The sequence below is a fragment of the Vicugna pacos genome, chromosome 26 (genome assembly GCF_048564905.1).
Source record: "Vicugna pacos chromosome 26, VicPac4, whole genome shotgun sequence".
Classification (NCBI taxonomy): domain Eukaryota; kingdom Metazoa; phylum Chordata; class Mammalia; order Artiodactyla; family Camelidae; genus Vicugna; species Vicugna pacos.
The window spans coordinates 2,032,770-2,053,793 of NC_133012.1; the positions used below are offsets into that span (position 1 = coordinate 2,032,770).

The following is a 21,024-nucleotide window of genomic DNA, read 5'->3' on the forward strand; positions in this document are numbered from 1 at the left end:
GGAGGGGGAGAGGGAAGGAGGACAAAGAAAAAAAACCTGCCAATAGCTGGAAAAACTCCCAAGAAGCCTCTCCCCCCCCCTCCCCCAAACCAACCCACCTACCAGTCTGACACTTCCATTCAGAGGATACGCTCCTTCCTTTGGGGTCTGTAGAAAACAGAACTCACTTTGGCACCACTCACAAAATTCTTTTTAATATTTCTCCTTCAAACGTAGTTTTACTTTCCATTCTGAATTCCTATCCTTGGAACTAGGGCTGATAAAATAAACCTAAAACTACTTTGAAGTCAATTTCACAAGTCCTACCAAAAGATCTTTACCCCGACTACTTAAAATAAGAAGAAAGTACATGTCAAATAGCAATAATATAGCACAGGTGTGATTTCTCCCCTCCTTCTACCTGCCAGGGGTGTTGGAGGTCCGGGCCTGCCGGGGATCAGGCCGGCTTGTTGGTCCTGCCACAGAAGATCCTGAACTCCGCAATTTGCTGCAATGCCACCCAAGAGATGACGTTTCTGCACCTTGTCACAGTGTTGTCACATGCTAGTCACTTCACAGCAACCAAAGAACTTGCCGAGGTAACTCCCATTACCTTTTAAAACTGGCTAGAGTTTGGGGAAAGCTCATTTTTACAAATGAGGGGACCACGACCTCTCTCTCCCCCTACAATTACCGGCGGTGCTTTCTGCTACACACACCCACGTTCGCAAATGTTTCCTCGCACTCTGGGGATAAGGCCTGGAAAGCAGTGCATATCAACTTAATAGAGGGAAAGGGTGAGGCTCAGAGAGATAAAGTGACTTTCCCAAAGACACAAAGCTACTAATACACAAAACTGGAACCGAACCAACATCTGTCTTCAATCCTAGGGTGTTTTCCACAGTAAACAATCCACTGCACTAATATAAACCTTAAATAAAACTGAAAGCAAAGTCACGAAGGAGAACAATTATGGGTTTGGAGACTCAAACAGACCGAGGCTCAGGACTCAGCCCCAGGAAGGTGTGTCACCTCTCAGCCTCAGTTTCCCCACCTGCAAATCATGAAGATCACAACACCTGCCTTAAAAATCAGTCAAGCAAAAGCAGTGATTACTACTAAAAAATTGTTTAAAGCTTTCAATGGCTTCTCTTTCCCAGAATTCGTAACTTTACAAAAGAGAAATAGAAAAAAAAGTTCCCATAACCCCCCAGAGTAATCCAGTAAGCCACGCACTTCATTATCCGTGGTAAATGCTCTAAGGAAATCTGCAGGGTTTATGGGCAGCAGGCCCTAAAAGGAGGACCAGATGACTCTGCTCAACACATACCTGACTGTGATACAGACAGAAAGAGACAAACCCACCCCCCGCCGGAGCCGCAGCAACACAGTGTGCCCTGGCTCACAGCGGTGCAACACACCTCTTTAACCAAGATTTGGAACAAGGGCCAGGGATCACCTCTTTTACCTTCCAAAAAACTACTGCATAAAGCCCTAGTGCCCCCGGCTCTGAAAATTAGAGCTGTACAAAAACACTTTTTAACTTTCCAACATTTCTCAAAGTTATCTGACCATGAATCCTTTTTTGCCAAAAACATCTATTAACACCTAGAAAATAAAGTTTGGAAAACCCTGACTTATGAGTCATACACTAGAGCAAAGGTTCTCAAATGCGTGAATGCATCAAAGCCACCAGGAAATTGTTATAAAGGCAACCTCTCCAGCTCTACTCTGGACCTAAAGCTTGAGAACCAATGCATTAGTTGTATTTCAAATAAATGTCCCAGGTTGTAACAATTTAAAAGCTCTGCACCAGCGGTTTTGGAGTTATCAGCCGTCTCTCACTGTAAAGGCCACCGGTAGCTGTCAAATTTCACCCAGGAAGCCTGTTTAAAAACGTGTGTCACTGGGCACCACCCCTAAAGATTCTGGTTCACAGACTCTGGGCTGCAGCCCAGCTTGAGGATCACACCTGCAGCAGGTTTGACTGAAAGTTCGGTGTCTGCTGCTTACACACATCTTCAACCTAACCCTTGTATTTTACGAGGGTGAGCAACAGATACAGGTGCTGAGGGGAGCCCAGTTCATGAGCAAAAAGTAACTCAAAGGTCTCAATATTATTTTGAGTGAAGATGATTTCAATATTTGCTTTAAGATAAGAAATTATGGTTCATACTTTAACTGACCAGTATTAGGATGGGCTTAGAATGGCCTATGAAAATCTGATCTCTTCCCTCACCTCCACGGGCATCTCATTGCTGGTTTTATAAGTACTGGCGGAATCAGAATGTCCAACAGGATCCGTGTAGGTGATTCACAGCCACTTCATCTGGTCAGATGCTTCTGTACTGCCTCCTTCACAGCAAGAGGTACTGGGATGGCTGATTAATTTCATGTGTCATCTTGACTGGGCCCCAGGATGTCCAGATACGTGGCTAAACGTCAGTTCTAAAGATCTCTGTGAAGGTGTTTCTGGAAGAGACTAACCTTGACTTAGTGAAACCAGTAAAGCAGGCGGCCCTCCTCAATGCAGCGGGAGTCATCCAACAGCCGACGGCCTGGACAGAACCGCAGCGGGGAAGAAGGCTGAATCTGGCCGACCCCTGCCTGACTGCTGACTGGGACATCAGTCTTCTCCTGCATGTGTCACTGCTGGGCTGCAAACTCAGACTGGAGCGGGCACCATCGGCTCTCCAGCTCCAAGGTCTTTGAACTACGCCACCAGCTTGCCTGGGTCTCCAGAGGGCAGACGGTGGAACTTCTCGGCCTCCATAAACACATATTCATTCTTGTAATAAATCTCACTTTCACATGAGATTCCACGGGTTCTATTTCTCTGAAGAACCCTGACCTGTAAAGGCACGCTGCACGCTGCGTGAACCGGAACCGCCGCGGGACCCGAACAGAACGCCAGCAGCGACTTCCCCTCTCACGTAAGTCCCCCTTCCTATGGGGCTCATCAAAGGGTATAATGTCTTAACTGTTTTGTTCCCTGTGATGCAAATGGGTTCCTTCTGTGCTTTCCTCTTAGAAAAAATTAAAATGTTACTTTTACGGAGGAAAAGAGTTCTATTACATAGAGCTGATTCCAGTAACATGAACTGTGTTATCACTGAAGTTTGAGAATGCATGTCAGCCTTCGCCAAGGCCTTTGGGAAATTTTTTAAGGCTTTGGTTTTGATTTTTTAAGAATCTAATTATGCTTATACACACCCAAGGGTCAACTTCTATTTCATACTCACAAGCCTGATGTGAATGTTTCTCCAGCCAGAGTAGTGTCTTCTACTGTTCTGATGTACTGCTTAAGTCCTGAGTCTCAGTGCTGTAACACATCAGCTCACACTGAAGTGATAAGGACAGTATGATGGCTTTGACACTGTTTTGTACAATGTTAACATCATGGTTAAGAGTAGGGGCTTACGAGGGGGACAGAGATGCCTAACCACCTACAAAGCGCCCTCACTGACATCAACAACTGAGCACCCAGACTTCGCAGCAGGTGCGGTGCACACAAAGATGAATGATGAACAGACACAGCTCCTGACTTCAAGGGTTTCACAGTCCCAGGAGTGCAGACAAACTCTGTACGACCAGCCACAAATACGACAGAAATTACGGCGCGATAAGCACTCCAATTGTACGAGGTTATGTCCTGCACAACCCTGAACCCAAAGGAGGCGTTCGCCAGGTGGGTGGGGATGAGAGGAAGGCTCTCCCAGCCCGGGAATGCGCAGCAGGGGTGTAAGACCACAGGCTTGTTCAAAGCACAAGGCCAGGGTAATCTTACAGGGTGAGGAAGGGGCGAGAGTGTGCACGCTCTGGCAAGTGAGCCAGAGGGAGGCTGTCAGTGGGGAGGGAAAACGGCCAGACTGCTCTACACGTACCTACAGCACCACTCCCCCAAGCCGGCCAACACGAGCAGGCTCAACTCGCTTAATTTCATTAGTTACGCAGCAATCTCAAGCAGAGGCAGCTGGGTCGCCATGGGTTTGTTTTTAATAATCCGAGTGCAGCCCTCAGTTCAGCATGATGTCAAACTGCAGGTTTCCTCAGGAAGACATAGTGTGAATAAATGAGATAAAGAAAATAATAATAAAAAATGCATTTGATCTCCTATTCACATCCAGCCCTGAGTTCACAGTTTATCATTTATAATAGAATGATAATGGAAGTGCAGCAATATAATTTTACTCTAACCTGAGGAACGTTGAAACTATATGGAAACTTTTTATTCACTGCTGGAAATATTTTCATAAACGGATACCACCTAGGCTCACAAAAGCAAACTTCCCTTTCTTTTGCCAATGAAAAAGCACTAGGTACCCCTTTTTTGTTCAGACTCCCTGTTTTCCCTCCTACTGCCTTTACTCATTCTAGCTTTTCACATGGTCTTGACTGCAGGTGGGGTCCTAAACTTGACGAGCCAGTCTGCCATCTCAGATGCTGTAAGTCCCAGTGGCTGCACTACTTCAACCCTGAGAAGCAAAGAAATTAAAGGGTAAAAGCATAAACTGCAGGGTTTTGTTTTCCTGTGCCCAAGGGTACACAGAGTTCACTACGACTTGAAACTACATTTCAAGTTCCTCAAAGCTCTGCTCAAAGCCTGGCGCAAACAGACACCGCCCTGCCCTGCCGACTCCTCCGACCTGCCTCTCTACCACTTTTGCTCAAGTCAGCTCCCTGCAGGCCCTCGCCTAAGCTGCCCGATAAACATGCCCAGCACCGTCTTCCATGCCCCTCTTAATCGTTAATTTAGGAAGCATTTACTGAGTGACTACTTAGGTGTCAGTACGGCAGACACATTCCGTGGCATTGGTTTGAGGTTATAACTGAAAAGCTACAGCAATTTTTAAAAGAGATTATTTTAACAAGCAATTATAATAATGTTATTTTAAAGAAGACACGGTGCATCTGGAGTACATGGCAGGACCATAAACCAGTCTAAGGAGATGAGCCTCCTAGAGAAAGTGACACTGAAGTTGACCTTCAGGACAAGGATGCTAAGAGTGGGAGGTAAGACCAGGAAAGGCCAAGACAAGAGGATAAAACATGATTAAGAAAGCAAAAGTAGTTCACTGTGGTTGAGTTTATGGGGTAGAGGCGGGAGATGCACAGAACACGGAGCAGGCAAAAGATGGAGCTGGAGGCGAGTGGCTGCTAACTACGCAGGCGCGTGCTGCCGTCACCGTCAAAGCACTTTCCAGTCCCTGTGTGTGAGGTCCACTTCTCAGTTTCCCATCATGGTAGGCCAGTATCAATCACCAGAAAACCGGAGAGCTATATTAGTGACATGCTGTACTGGCAAGCACAAACTGCTAACAGGAGAAATCACATGGGCATTTTAAAAGGGGCTTCTAGAGCAATGGCTGAGCAGAAAGAGTGTGAAAAGGGAAGCATCTGGGCTCCAAGACAAGCCAGTGGAGAGGCTCTTTTAGGTCAAGACCAGTTTTCCACTAGTTTCACTGACTTCTAAGTTCCTGAAGTATTCTGACCACCTAATCAGAATAACTGTCCCTAACGAAACACAGCAACGTAAGACACCCACTGCCTTCCATTACAATCATTATTGCCCTCATTCTAAAAGATCTCCCACAATCAAGTGAGAAAAAACCAAAGAGGCAGAAATAAAATAATTACTTACAGATGTTACAACTGTCTACACAAAAAACCAGAAAATATTAAGTAAAAAAGTTGTCAGAACTAGTAAGATGGTCAGTTACAAAAGTATAAACACAAACAACAGCTTTAATTAATCATGAAGGATCAGTGAGAAAATAAAATTGAGAAAAAATTCCGCTCATAATAAGAATAAACTGTATAAAGTAGTTAGGAATAAACTTTAAAAAGATACAGAACCGGAATAAAGAATGCTACAAAATTTTGCTGAAAGAAATTAATACTAAATAAACACTATGCTCCTAGCATGCATTAGGCAGAGATATTATTTCTTTCCCAAATTCCTCTAAAATTTAGTGTAATTCAGGAAGCACCTAAAAAAATAAAACCGTAAAGTACTAGAAGAGAGGACAGCTGAATATACAGCTTCCTCACAGAGAAGGTATTTCTAAATTTTACGGTAGCAAAACGCATGATGTAATTACATGGTAAAAACACCAAGAAAAGTTAAAATGACAACTGGAGAGAAAAACACCCATGAGACAAAAGACAAAACCAGCCTTCATATGTAACGGACTTCTGTGTACCCATAAGAGAAAGAGGAATGTATCAAATGAAAAAATGGGCAAAGACGTGGTACTACACATTCCAGTCACTGCATCCTTCCTAGAGAATCTGGTTCATCCTCAGCCTCTGGACAGAACAGGCCCCAACTGCCTCGACCCAATCCTGACCTCAGCTGGCTGGACCAGCTGTGACCCCCTAATGAAACGGGGCCAGCTGATGGCTTCCCTCCTAGAACTCAGGGACAGACGCCCAGAGCGCACTGAGATGACGCTGGGAACCTGAACAGAGCGGTCATGCTACAACCTGCTGACCAGAGTGCACGGCCAGCCCGAGCCAGCTGGGATGCACAGTGACCGGACAGCAGTGGGGGAGGAAGGGAGAAGAGGGGAAGCCAGCAGGCAAAGACAAGCAGGAGAGGGGAGATGACAGGTGACAGGAAGCAACCCCGTCCCTGTCTCCAGGAGGTCTGCCTGTCCTTTGTGCTCTGTCCTTCAACATGAACTGGACCGCCTATGACATCCATCCAGTAAAACCAGTTCAGGTAGGTTTTCAGTCCCCTGCAATCGGATCCCAGGCCAAACAGACATGAGCAAGCGAGTCACACAAAAGGGTAAAAAGATAAAAATTAAACATGTGGAAAATGCTCATACATGTGAGGTATCAATGAAGCACGAGTTCAGGAACTCGGCTTTTTCAGCTTTCAAACTGGGAAAGATAAAAGCGCACTGAGGTGGTGCACAGCAAGGTATGGGAAGAAATACAGGCACCCACATACTAGAGAGGGGCAAATCTAGCTTCAAGAAGTCCTGAAAACGTACAGATTCTAAGAATCCACAAATAGACTCAAGCGTTTAAGAAAATAATCATAAATATACACAAAAAATTACTTAAGAAATCTCCCACAGTGCTATTTATAATAACACAAAAGAAATAGATTCAAAGATTACCTAAATCAGTGTTTCTCAAACATCAGTCATTCATCACTTTCACAGCTTCCGCATATCCCTGTTCCACAGGTACTGACTTACTTAATAGTGTTCGTTAAGTCAGCTCGTGATTTTCATTTAGCTCTTCTTTCAGCAAGCTTTTACTGAGGGCCTACTACATGCCAGGAACTGTTCTAGGTGCTGTAGATTGAGCAATGACTAAAACAGACAAAAACCCCTGCCCTGGTAGAGCTTACAATTCAGTGGGAAGACGTAATAAGGTAACCATGTCAGTGATGTGGTTAGAGAGAAAAAAACAAGACAAGAGAAATATGATGCTTTGTTGGGGAGGAGCTAGAATTTTAGAGAAAGCAGTCAGGTAAATATTTGCTAGAAAGGAACCTTTTAAGACCTGAAGTCGGGAGCTGTCCATGGGGCCACCTGAGGGTAAGCATTCCAGGAAGATGGAATGAACAGCAAGGTCAAAGGACCCAGGGTGGAAGCATGCTTGGTGTGTTTAAAGATGGGCCAGGAGCCCAAAGTGACAGGCGCAGAGGAGCAAGAAGGCGGGAGGAGATGAGGTGACAGAGGTACGGGGTGGGGACGGGCAGACCATGTAGGGACTTGCAGGTCTGGTAAGGGCTCTGGCTCTTACTCTGAAGTGGGAAGCCAAAAGAGATTGACAAAAGACTGAAATGGGACGCTAGTTAAAAGGATACTGTCATGAGACCATGATGACCTGGACCATCTGGATCCTGGTGGCATTTGGAGTGGTGAAGAGCTGAATTACGAACATATTTTGAAGGGAGAGCCGACCAGATCGCTGATGTGCTGCGTATCGAAGACCTCGTGAATCACCTAATGAGTCATCAGTGGAGGACTCCCAGCATCTAAGGGTCATCCAGAGTAGCTGTAACCATGAAATCATAGGCCTGATGTGTTTATGGCTTTATAATACACATTGGAATATATAACTATCACCAAAACATGCTCATTCATACATTTCCTACATTAGCTCATGCACCACCAATAGTGTCTACACGAGACTTCTGGAAGCACTTGTTTAAATAAACTTGATACATTTCGTGGAAACGCGTGCACACACACACACAGACACACACACACACTCAGGTTGAAAACGCAGATACCAAAATGGCAACAGTACTAACTTCTCGGTGGTAGCTTCTAGAGTATTTACTTCTTTGTGCTTTTCAAATCATCTTTAATGAATATATACCTTAATTCTACAATCAGATTCCTTTTTTAAGTAGATGGTAATTTTTTTAATATGCTGTGGCCCCTCGGACAACAAGGAGGTTAGGGGCGCTGCCCTCCGAGCAGTCAGAAGTCCACGTACAACTTTACAGTCAGCCCTCCACACCTGCGGGTGTGAAGCCAGCTGCGCGTGGTGTGGGGCTGTAGTGTGTGTTTAGTGAAAAAACCTGTGCTGTTCAAGGGTCAACTGTACATGTAAGTTTTGTTCAAATCTGGTTCTTTGCTTCTGGTTTGATCTGATGGTAAGGCTTCAGAGGGAGAGGAAGGGTCTAGGACACAGACCTCCAGGGCAGGAGTGAGGAGTGAGGAATTATGCTCGGAAACTGAAAACAGAGTCCCAGATAGCAGTGACACAGATGGCATTTACAATCTTAAAAACTCAGTGGAGGGCATACCACACACACAAATCAAGATTCAGAAAGCAGAAGATGGGGCGCAAATGAGAGACGCTCTTGAATCAGCCCCAAGCAAGTTCTCGGGCAGTCCCTGGAGCAGGGACCAGCAGCTCTCCACTGAGAGTACACCACTGCATGTGAACAGGTTTTCTTGGCGCCTCCCAACACCACAACAGCATATTTAATAAACCGCTCAAATGTTCCTACATAAATGTCATCTACAACACAACCCAGGTGAAGTAAACATAGGCAGGCATACACAGACCTCAAGAGAAGTACGAGCACTTTCAATAAAAATCAGAGTGGGCTCTAAAAGAAATTGATTTTGCTCCCCCCTCACCCAATGGTGTTCTGTCAGAACTGCCTAGGGCACGGGGGGGGGGGCTTCGTGGTCAAACCACCTAGTTAGGTCATGAAGATGTCACTGTTCTTGACGCCTTATTACTAATTGACAAAAGACCATAAATGTGTACAGTAAATGAAAAGGGACACTAAATTCCAAAAGCCCTCTGGTAATCTCTGAGGTTCTCGAGTAATCATCCACCTTGCTTAAGAGTTAGGATGACCCTCTCCTAACCTCAGTCAGATCAACACCTCACTCCACCTGCAAGACACGGAGCTGTACGTCAGGCAGACAGCTGCTGGGGGTGGGGGGGTCACTCTGGCAACGAAATGATAGCGCACTGCTCAAAATGCCTGTCATGTTTAGACACGGCTCTCCAATCTCCCTAATGAAGAGCATAATTATGAATGGGTTTAAGTTGGCTCATTTATCGAATGAATCATACGGCTTAGCCAGTAAATCCTGTAATACCATTTGACAAAGTTCACACCTGCATTCATCTTGCAGCCCTGAGCAGGGCTTGTAGTTTCTAAAACAATCTTCTGCCAATAACATTAGAGATGAAGTTTTGATTTCACATAGAGCTGTGGATTCAGGATATGATCGAGAAACTTTAAGTATAAAAAACTGCCTAAACTTCAGCACTGTCTGACCACTCGACACAGGAAAGAACATGGGTTTCCTGAAAAGGAGAGTCTGACCCTCCCTTCCTCTGCTCTTCTGCTCTTCGTAGGCACTTTTATACATTAGTCCAAACATCATTACTCCATGAATAAGTCCTGTCCTCTTCAAAAAGGAAAAAAAAAATCACTAAATGGACTTGGGGAAACTTTATGTGCAAATCAGTTCAATTTCTTTATTTTTTTTTAACTGACTTATAGTCAGTTTACAAGGTTGTGTCAATTTCCAGTGTAGAGCACAATTTTTCAGTTATACATGAACATACATATATTTCATTGTCGCATTCTTTTTTGCTGTGAGCTACCACGAGACCTTGTATATATTTCCCTGTGCTGTACAGTATAACCTTGTTTATCTATGCTGCATATGCCTGTCAGTATCTACAAATTTCGAACTCTCAGTCTGTCCCTTCCCACCCCCTACCCCCTTGGCAACCACAAATTTGTATTCTATGTCTATGAGTCTGTTTCTGTTTTGTATTTATGTTCTTTTTTTTTTCTCCAATTCCACATATGAGCAATCTCATATGGTATTTTTCTTTCTCTTTCTGGCTTACTTCACTTAGAATGTTCAATTTCTTCAAATAATCGTATTCAGTAACACAAATTTTAGCCCTCAGTGGCTGACAACCTATTTCGGTTAACTGCATTTCCAAAATGTTTTGTCTCCAGCCCCTGTTTGCTCCTCAGCAATCTCAGTATGTCTCTGAATATTCCACAAAAGATCCAGAGGAAACGGGCTTATCATACAAGTGGAAAACTCAAAACCGACATTAATACAAACAGAAGGGAGAGGTCCTTCCAAAGGGAACTAAATCTCAAAACACCACTTCCTGTGCTCAGCTCTCAAAGCAGCCCGGCTACCACTCCTCATTCTAACCAGGGGAACCACAAATTCCAAATTTCTCGCATAATTATCTCATCAGAGCAGAGACACCACCAGTCCAAAGACATTTTCTCCTCTGAACTTTTATACACAAATCTAACTGTACTTTTAAGAGACAATATTTTCTTAGGCACAAAAGAGGAAAAAAGACCAAAAACAATAGAAAAAGCTTTCCTTTTAAAATAAACTTTGTCAAAAAGCAAATTTCCCTGGTCTCTCTAGAGACTCTCCCTCACGGTACCGTCTCCCCTGAGCTTGCTTTTCCTCATCCAACTCCTGGCCCTTAAAGGTGGAGCCTCTGTTTGGGACCGGAAAGGCAAAGGGAGAGACAGGCTAGGCTAGCCGCGGAGGAGGACAACTTCTGCAAAGGGAAGCGGGAGCCAGGATTACTCACCCAGAGAAAAACAGTTTCCTAAAAAGGTTTCGCAGCTCCGGTGGTTCTGGAACACAGCACTTACCACAGGTGTCGCCCACTGGACATCAGCTCAACGCTGAGCCCAGAGGACCAACGGGGTGTCCTCCAAGGACCGTACTCAACTCAAAGCAAGACCAGAGCCTGGCTGCGGCTCCCCCAGGACACAGTGATGACACAGCCAGCGCCACATGCCATCTCCCTGCCTCCCACACAGCCTATGGCGGTGGACTGACAGATGTGGTAGTTACTTAGCAATACTTTGTGGTTAGCTCACCCCACACCATTCACGGAGACAGACAATGCAGTGCCATCGTTCCATAAAAACTCTTCTCTCTCCTCCCATGGGCTGCTAAACTCCACACAGTAATTTACATTATTACATGGAGGAAAAAAAAAAAACACTGGCTTGAGCTTGGCAGAAAATAACCATCCCATGGCCCTTTAGGGATCCGACTGCTCGTCCCTTTGTCCTGTGTCTCTTGAACAAAATTACTCTGCATTATTGCAAAGGAATGTGACTGTCGCGTGAATAAATCAGAAGAGCTTAGTGAGAACTACATTTTGCCTGAAAATGCCCCCCAATATCCTGCTAAGCAGCTAAGCCCCGTGCCCCCAATCACTCCTGCGTAACAGACTGGGAGGGGGTTGCTGGAGGGGAGGTTAAGCCAAAATGTCCCAAAACATTTGTGTCAAACACACTGGCCTCCCAGAGGTGACTGGGTGGTTGGTATCTGTTTTGCTCCTGAATGAACCAAATGAACCCTAGCTGGTCTGCCGGGCTCTGGTAAACCCTTCAGTGGGATCCATGATGGCCGCGACTTACTTCCTCTCCACTCCAAGCTGCAGGCAAAACAAAAACAAAAACCAACATAGCTAATAGGTATGAAGCGCCTCCAGCGCTCCAGGCAAGGTTCTGAGAAGTTTACAGGCATTAGTGCATCTAATCCTCATAACAACCTTATGAAGTAGGTGTCGTCAACACGCCCACCTGACAGGTGGGGAAACTGAGGCACACGTGGGCAGATGGCAGAGCTAGGACGTGTATCCGCTCCATACACCACACTGGGACCCACGCTGTCCCGTCTCCCTGGGAGAGGTCAGCGGCGCCCCTGCTGTACCTTAGATTCACAAACAGCGCTGAGATGCGGGAGGCGCATGGTGAGGACATTCTGGAAGAGCAGAATACAGATGGAAGCCAAAAGACGTGGTTCTTGTTTCAATTTCACCATTTACTCTGAGACTTGGGGCGAGTTACCTCACTTCCTTGGCCTCAATAAATTCATTCAACTGCACAACTCTGCGCGTGTGTGTGTGTGGGGGGGTGTATGGGCACTTCGGCCTCTAAAATTCTACAAAGGTCTACTACGCCTGGTGAGGTTATTAGATTACCGTGTGATATTTAAATAGTAATAAACAAGAACCTAAGTAGAGGATACAAAGAAAAAGAAGTCTTGTGATTTCTGTTGGATAAAAATCGGGTCTATAACCGATGCTGGCTGCGGGCCGGACTCACACCAGCTGGGTGGCTTAGGAGGCTGTCCCACTGCCAGGCACCTGTGTGTGCACGCTCGTGCTGAGCATGGAGGAGGAGGCAGAAACACACTGTGTGCTCCTAGTGAGGACGCCCACAGGCAGCCCCCTGGGAGTACTTGGGGTGCCCCGAGTAGAAGTCAGTATCATCCCATCCAAGCCTCTGACAAGGCGGGTCCATGCTGAACCAAGTGATAACACTGAGGGTTCTTTGTAATCCTTTGCTTTTAAAAAAAAAAATATCTATTTACACACACACACACACACACACACACACACACACACACGTTTTAGCTCGCACTAGCATGGAGGAATGGCCCTTACTGGCAGGGAGAAAGGGCTCCCTGGACCCCCTGAGTCATGAAGGGAGGCATGTAGGCGCTGCTGAACTGGGTAAGAGGAAGGATGCTGGTGAGGGGGCGGGCTTTTCTGGGCTGCACCCAGCCAGCTGGTATCGACCAAACACTGCTGGGTGCCTGGGTGACACTGCTATGATGAAGAAAGCCAAAATCCTCTGAGTTTTTTGAGAGATCTTGTCAGCTACTAACAGGAATGAACTGCTGAAATCCCAGGAGGAGCAGTAGGAGGTCTACCACACTGACCGGCTCTCCCCGGGAGAGAAACCCTGTCTGATTCGGAGTAGGAGGGTAACAGAACGAACTTGAAGCATAAACCAACAAAGGGTACCGTTCCCTTCCTTTGTTTTTAGAACCTACTCCGTCTGTAGGCAGAGTACTCAGACCAGTGCAGGAAAGGCAGAGCTAGTAAAGAAACCCCACCGACTAGTGACAGGTGCAGAGGAGCAGCCAAGGAGCCCTCCTCTGCTGTCTCCAAGGCCTGTGGCCCGACGGGCTTCACCACCCTCCTCCCATGTTAGCCAGTACTTTGAGTTCTTAGGCTCCCAGGAGGGAAGACGTACCTGGAGTTCACTGCTGGATGCACAAGGAGATGAGGTGGCTGACTGGGGGTCACACCAGGTAACCTTTAGCCACAACCAGAGCTCCTTGGGCCTAAACCAAGCTACACTCCACGGCATTACTGTGTGAATTCCCATCAACTCAGCAGCTCAAGGCCAGGTGGTTGCAAAGCTACATGCCTTTTAAAACCCCTCTGTTCTGCAGGGACCGCTTAGAGGTCGTCTATCAGAGGTAGTTCACCTTTGACATAAAAATGTCCCCACCAGGGACTTGAGTAGAAGCAACTTTTTTGGTTCTTTTCCACAGCAACCTGGATGTTTTGTTTAGTTTTGTTTCGAGATAGATGTCAAAAACATGGTATGGTGTTCCTAATGCACAGACTTTGTTAATGCTCAGTCAACGAGAGCTCTTGAGCACAGGCTTTAGGTGTAAACATGTACCGAAGGCGGTGCTCATCCCCCAGGGAAGTCTGGCACAGTGCTGAGGCCCAGGAGCCTTCCTCTGATGCTCCCTTTTGCCAGAAGATGGGGAACCAGGCATGGATGTCTCTTGAGCAAAGACCCATAAATTTTCCTATTATTCTAACCTTTATCGGGAGATATCCAGTTTCCATGTTGGGTTTCCCACTGTCAACACACCTCTCTAGAAGACTAAATGTCTCTGCCATGGTTGTTAATAAAAAAAAAAAAATCATCAGAAGGTTTACAGGGACCTGTTTTTGACAGTTAACCTTCTAGACAGACAACTTCCAGCATGAGGAATCAGAATCACCACACCTAAAACTCTGAGCAAGCGAATCAGACGTTATTTGAATTTCTTTTCCTTTCTTCCCTTCATACAATAAAGAGGCAGTAGGAGGTTTTCCCTTCCCGGGAGGATGCCTGCAGAGGCACCTGGACTCGCAGCTCTTTCTCCTCTGCGTCACAGCTTTGAAACACAGCCTCAATCCCCGCTCAGCACCCCCAGGCACAAGGTATAGGGAAGGGGGAGAAGAGGGAGGAGCTCGGGACTCTGTCCTTGTAGCTAAGCTGAGCTCTGTACCTGATGGGGACAGTATAAAAGGCTGGTGAAAGCACTGGACACACACGCCCGTGGAAGGACCTGGCGGTGATGGCAGCGAGACGGGGACCACAGCCAACATCCCCTGCGCACTCACTGGCTCCAGGCGCGGCGTCGAGCACTTCATAAGCATTAGCTCCGCTGACCTGGCAATGCCTCCAGGAAGTAGGTATTGCTGTGACCCTTTCATAAAGGACAGAAAGGGGGTGTTCTTTGCCCAAGGTGACACTGTCAGGAGATCACCAGGTTAGGCTGTGAAGGCAAATCCGCTGGTAAAGAACCAGGTTCTTAACCCTACACACAACTCTCCCCATTGCACAGGCAGAGTTCTGGCCCAAACAGACATCCAGCAGTTAGCTTGGTGGGATTACGGACGTTACCATAATCAAAGGAAGACTTGTGTTGATACCCTTCAAATCATATAAATTATCCATGGTTTACCTGAGAGCTGGATCTACACAGGGAAAACCTCCCAGAGCTCCAGTGATTATCCTCACAGTGTGAAGATGTCAACAGAAAGGAAGAAAAGGAAGGGCCCTGCTTCAGGCCCCTGAGGTCTAAAGAGGGTGGAGCTTTCTACAAGTTGACTTCTCCCCTATTCTTTTTCATGCAAATACAAATTATCTGAAGTAGACACACTTCTGTCTTCCCTCAGAAACATGGGAAGTGTTTTAAATGACTCTCTAGGGCTCTAAAGCCTTCACTCTCTCTAACTCAAGGCCTTATATGTAAACAACTTAAAAGTATACTTTATTTTGGCAAAACATGGTAATAATTGAGACTGAATCACTTCCCCTGAAAAGACACTGAGCTTAGAAAGTCAAAACAGAACACACTGGATGCGTTTGCAATTTCAACCACAGCCCCTACTCCACCTTAAACAGGATGGGCTGCTTTTTCTCATGGAAAAATAAGATTTATTACCAGAAAAGTCAGAAGCACAAAACTGATGACTTACAAGGAGACTGTTCACTAGCAGGGCTCCTTTGTGACAGAAGATTTCAGTCAGGAGGAGAACAGAGCAGTCAGACTCCAGAATAATCTAGCCTGCACAGCGTTTACTTTGAGTGTAAAGAAAATGAAATCATTGCAGGGCTGGGATCGACGACAACCTTTCCATACAAAACCGGCCACAGCGCCCGGTTCATTCCAAATCGGTGAGAACAGCTCCGCACTCCGATCTAAGAACGGACAGCCAAGGATGGCGCAAAGTGTGCCGCGAAGTCACAGACCAGTGTAGACTTTCTACAAGCCTGCTGTTCAAGCAGAATAAAGTTTTAACTCGAAGGCAAGTTTGTTCTAAAGGGGAAAATGCATGAGTTACAAATACGGTATTTAGTAAATTGGTACATTTCCTCAAAAATAAACAGCACATTTCCCTCATACCGTTCTGACTGGAGGTTGTGTTACCTGTAGGAGCCCGGCATATCCGGGCAGACGCGACGTTGGAGAAGACGGGGAGAGGAAAGGCTGTCACAGCAGGAGTGAGCCAGAGAGCTCAGCATCCCAGCAACGCGGTCCTGTGTGTGGTCCCAGAGTTAGTGACACAGCAGAGGGCAACTCCCTCCTCGGTCATCAATCCTCGCGGGACAGGACAGGGTCTCAGGAGACAAGTGCTCTGGGACCTCCACTTGGACACCCTGCTCGCCGTGACCGGGGTACGGGTGGGAGGTCCGTGAGCCCTCTGACTCCCTCTCCTCCCTCCCTGCTGCCCACAGGGGAAACTTCAGAGGTTTCATTACTACATCAACTAGGAAACGGCAGAAGAGACAAACCCAGATGAATCAAACCATCTCCTTGTCTAAAAATTTGAAAGGAAAGAACACTGAAACTATTGTTTTGAATAACAGAAACATATAAGAATGAAACCCTTTATATCTATGTTGACCCACAGCACAGACAACTAAATGCAGTTGTGAGCATCTCCACTCGTACTGCTGCCCTGCACTTACGTCAGCGGCGTGAGCCTCAACAGAAGCGTTCCCCAGGCCTGGGAAGAGCGGCTCCCTCCCCACACTAGGACGTACTTTAACAGGGCGACCTGCCGACTCTAAAGCTGCCCCGTGGCCCTGATTTTCACATTCCCCTCGGGACCACAAAATACCCTCAGTAAGCCATTCACCCAGTCCATGTGCTGGACCCTACGGGTTGGATACAAGTGTTCTGATGGGCACTCTCAGTGAAACGAGACGGCCGAGGCAAACGTGCCCCGGAGAAGCTTGGACGTGCCCGCTAAACCTCCCCTCCAGGTTCAAAGGCACCAGCAGGTCTTGACCTGAACATCGGCAGTCAACACGGGCTGGGGGACGACGAGTGAACTTGAGGCTTATGCTGAAGGAAAACAAACAGAAACGGCAGGTGGACGGAAAGTTCCTGCAGCCCCCCAGAGGGTGACAGTCTCCTCGTGAAGGTCCAGATGGTTCAAAGTTTCCGCGGCCATGAGGGAACACTCGGCCCGGGAGTCCTCCTGGGTTCTGGGCGGCCATGCTCCTAACGGGGCTCCCCAGACTGCGATGCCTCCATAAGTAAACACCATGATCAGCACACGGACCAAAGGAGCTGTCCCCCAGGAGACACTGGGGTACCCGGGACTTGGGGCTGCACAAACACTAAGAGGCAGCCCCTGCCCGTGGGCCGCAGGCCAGACATGAGGCACTGCGGGAGCCAGCTGCTCCTCTCCGTCCCTTGCACGCCAGGAGGAAGATCACAGGTTCCTGGCACGCTGGCTCCAGAAAAACCCTAAATACTGCCTGCCTAGCCTAACTCCCTCATTCTACAGATGAGATCAGCCCAGAGAGGGGGAAGTGACATGCCCAGAGTCACAGAGCCCATGCGAGGCACGGGAAAGAGCCCAGGCTCCAGACGGCCAGCTCCACGCCTCTTCAGTCCCCAGGGGAGAGGATTTGTCCTCCAAATGCAGGCCTGCCGGATCCACACCCTGGGTACCAAGAATCAAGAGATATACATGGACTTTTACTTCCTCCATCCCAGTTTCATTTCAGCTGTGGGGCGCACACACACTTCTACTTTCACATGAGAAACAAGGACCCTCTGAAAAGGGGTGGAGAAGATGCAGCCCTCAGTCACTTACTTCAGCCAAAAGAAGGGGAATTATAATCCCCTACCATCTCTGCCCTCATCTTCCTAGGAGAGGGGCATTTGGTGTTTCAAATCAAGTGTTTCTTATCAGTCAGTTCCGAAAGAGGAAGGGTAAGCGGGGGTGCTGCTTCCGTGGAAGAACAATGCAAACAGTCAGGCTGCGTAAGGAGCCCAAGGAAGACGGCAGGAGAAGGGAAGCTCTCCGCCCGCTCCCCGGCTTACCATCAGACAAGCGGCATGCGTGGCTGATACACCGTGGAGTCACTCCACTTGCTCCAGTCCCACAGTGCCCCAGCCGTTCTTGGGTGGGAGGTCCCAACTGGTCACAAAGAGCTCATCTGAGGAGCCAGAAGTCGTATGACTTCATAGAGCCAAGTAATAAATTATTGGAGTTGAAAATGCACCTTGTGAATTATTTAATCTAATCTCGCTTTCCAGATGAGTAAATGAAAGCCTCAGAGTGAGACTAAGAATTCAGACACAGACAGAGCCGGGGTCACGTCTCCCAGCTCCCAGCACAATGCTCTGCCGAGGACCCCTGGCATCACCAGCAGACACAGGACGACCACAGAGGTCCACCCTCCCCAGACAGGTCAGGAGGCCAGCTGTGGGCCCGTCAGAGTCACACTGGCCATGGATGTGCAGTGGCCACAGCAAAACAGCAACTGAAAGTCCTTGTCCATCAGTGGCTACGGAAGGTCAGCAAGATGGACAGTGGGCTGGGAGGACGTGAGCACGGCCAAGTGCTCAGAGGAGGGATAGGCCCGTGACGAGTGGTACCACCCTGATGACAGAGGGGAAGGAAACATGCCATCAAGACAGCAGGTGAAAAGCATGCCATCCAAGCACAGAAAAGACAGCTACTGCTCACAGAATATACAGTATTTTGGAGAAAAAAAATCCCTAAATCCTGTTACTCCCTTTACAATGACAGTTATTTTTAATCAAGTTGGTGTACAGTTACAGCAGACTGCTGTCCTCAGCTGTTTTCATAAAACTGAGTGCAACACGAGATAAATATCACCTCTACTCCGGCCAGCCCTGGGTGCATCCCAATCGCTAACACACCCTGGGCAGGGCAACCCCACCCTGGGCACCGGCCTGCTCCTGCAGAAGGACCTCGCCGCCTCCTCCCGGAGCCCTGAGACCGCCCGAGAAGACCTGGTGCCACAGGAAGGGCCTCGCTGACACAGGAGGGGAGGTCCCAGAGGCCCGCAGGGACTGAGGACATGTGACACACTGCACGGGGGCTCAGGGGAGGGCTGCCTGCTCTCTCAAGCTGGGAGGCTTCTGGAAGCAGCCTTGGGTGTTTGTGTGCGTAGTGGTGGGTGCCTGTTTTGGTCAACCTAAATTTCCCAGCAAAATATTTTATTAAAAATGTTTTTTTCCTTTAAAAAAAAATGGTTACTTTCCAAGGACTGGGTTGTGAAACCCACACTGAGGAGCCCAGCATGACCAGTACGCTCACTAGAACCCCAAGCACCGCAGAGGAGGTGGGGCTGTGGCCCCGGCAGGTCGTTGTTCCATTAAATGCAGCAACTGACGTTCTCTGGCTGTGTTTCAGGTGGCTACTTTTCCATTCCCCCATTTTTAAACTTTAAAAAATGCTCAGCTACGCAATTTCCATGATGATTTCAAAGTCATATAGCCAAGGATGGGACACACCAGCTTCTCGAGGTCAAGATGCCAGAAAACGCAAGGCAAAACCCACGTGAGATGAACTTGCTCTGTCCTTTCCTCTCCATTACCTTCTAAACCTGCTGCCACGCCCCCACCTCCAGTCCTCAAGCAGCACTCAGACACCAGGCACTGGAGAGGTGCTGTTCTGCCTGGTCACAAAGTTTATACAAGGTAAATATCTGAGGCCCCGCCCTCTGGAATCAGCAACAAGTGTCGAAGCTTGAGAAGCGGAGTCTCCACTCACACTGCAACTGGAAGGGTCTAGGGCAGAGGGAACTCGTGTAACTCACCGCCACACACTCGGACCATTCAGCCAACCACACGCCAATCTGCGTTCCTCTGACCAACCACTGCTTTTGAAGCCCCGAGTGCTGGAATTCTGTGGGTGAATTGCTCCAACCAGAAGGACCACTTCCACAGGTCTCAGAGGCCAGCTGAGCTGATAAGTCCCCCATGGGACTCACTAGAGACACAAGTTCCAAAGAGCAGCGACTGCCTCCCGCTACCTGGGCCAATCCTGAGCCTGCTGATTTGTGAGCTGCAGAGATAGTTTTTAACTTTTTGTTCATCTTTTAGCAGCAAAGTACTGAATACAAATGTTTCCCTGCCATTCTGTCACCCAGAAATGCAGTCTTGTCCTGGGAAAGCCAGACTAAAATGTCCACACAATATAGATCTGCTCCTCTATTCAACAGATTTAGGTAAAGAACTTAGGAAACCAGGACAGATGAACCAAACCACAGCAATGCAGACATCCTGCAGAGGGCCTGGCCAATGGCCCCTGCCCGCCCCAGCTCCAGGAATGCTCATTCCCCATTTCTTCTGGTGGCATCTCCCGCTGCCACTTCTCTCTCTCTCCCTTTGGGCATTTACAGCTCCGGCAACAACACGTCTGAGACACAGAGCCCTAATCAAAGGTGATCAGGTCTGGATGAATACAAAACAAAAGGTCAAGGTCACTGGCATATGGGCAGGACAGTTTGATACCTGCCCTGAACACCCCGTCACCCTTTGTACATTTAGGGCTCAGAAGTCAACACAGCATCCTTCAACCTGGTGTTTAGCTTCACTGCTAGATTGTCTTTGGAAGATAACTGTCCTAAGTTGTTTAAAAGGGGAAGCAGAAATCTGTCTGTAAGATGACAGATACAGCAAAGTAGAAGAAAGACTAAAAGGAAGAGGGTCACTATCTCCACGTCACATACAAATGTCTTACAGATGAGGACACTGAGGGATCAAGAGAGGAAGTGACTCTTGGGGTCTCATGATTGGTAGCAGAGCCGGAACAGCAAGGTGCTCAGGGCTCCAGCCCCCAGTGCTGAAAAGCAGGACCTCCGCAGAGGACCAGCTGAATCAACAAAAGGGAGTGGCCTGCTTGAGTACATTCTGAGCTCAGAATGAGCTGCACCCTCTGCTTCTGAAGGCAGGCTGCAGGCGGGCCAGGACCACTGGGGAGCAGACGGGACACATGACCCCTGCAGAGAGGTGCGGTAAGGTAATGACACCAAACAGTGAACCGACTGGGAGAACCCACTGAGCACTCTGCAGTCTAGCTGGCACTTCACCGGCATTATGTTACTTCTCCCCCACAACGGTCCAACTTTATAAGTAAAGAAACTGAGGCCCAAAGCAGCTCTGCCCTGCTCACAGCTGATTA

The 21,024-nt window shown here is 47.7% G+C and overlaps 1 protein-coding gene across 14 annotated transcripts in view; it reads right to left on the reverse strand.

Annotated features, from left to right (window-relative positions):
- PSD3 (pleckstrin and Sec7 domain containing 3) overlaps window positions 1-21,024 on the reverse strand; it is a 398,292-nt gene that overhangs the window by 261,788 nt on the left and 115,480 nt on the right. The window contains exon 1 of one of the 14 annotated variants that reach the window (XM_072950178.1): window positions 11,062-11,287. The exons of the other annotated variants lie outside the window; for them this stretch is intronic. The gene's annotated coding sequence lies outside the window, so the exon portion shown is untranslated. Of the gene's footprint in view, window positions 1-11,061; window positions 11,288-21,024 lie in introns of those variants that run through there. 14 annotated transcript variants of the gene reach the window in all.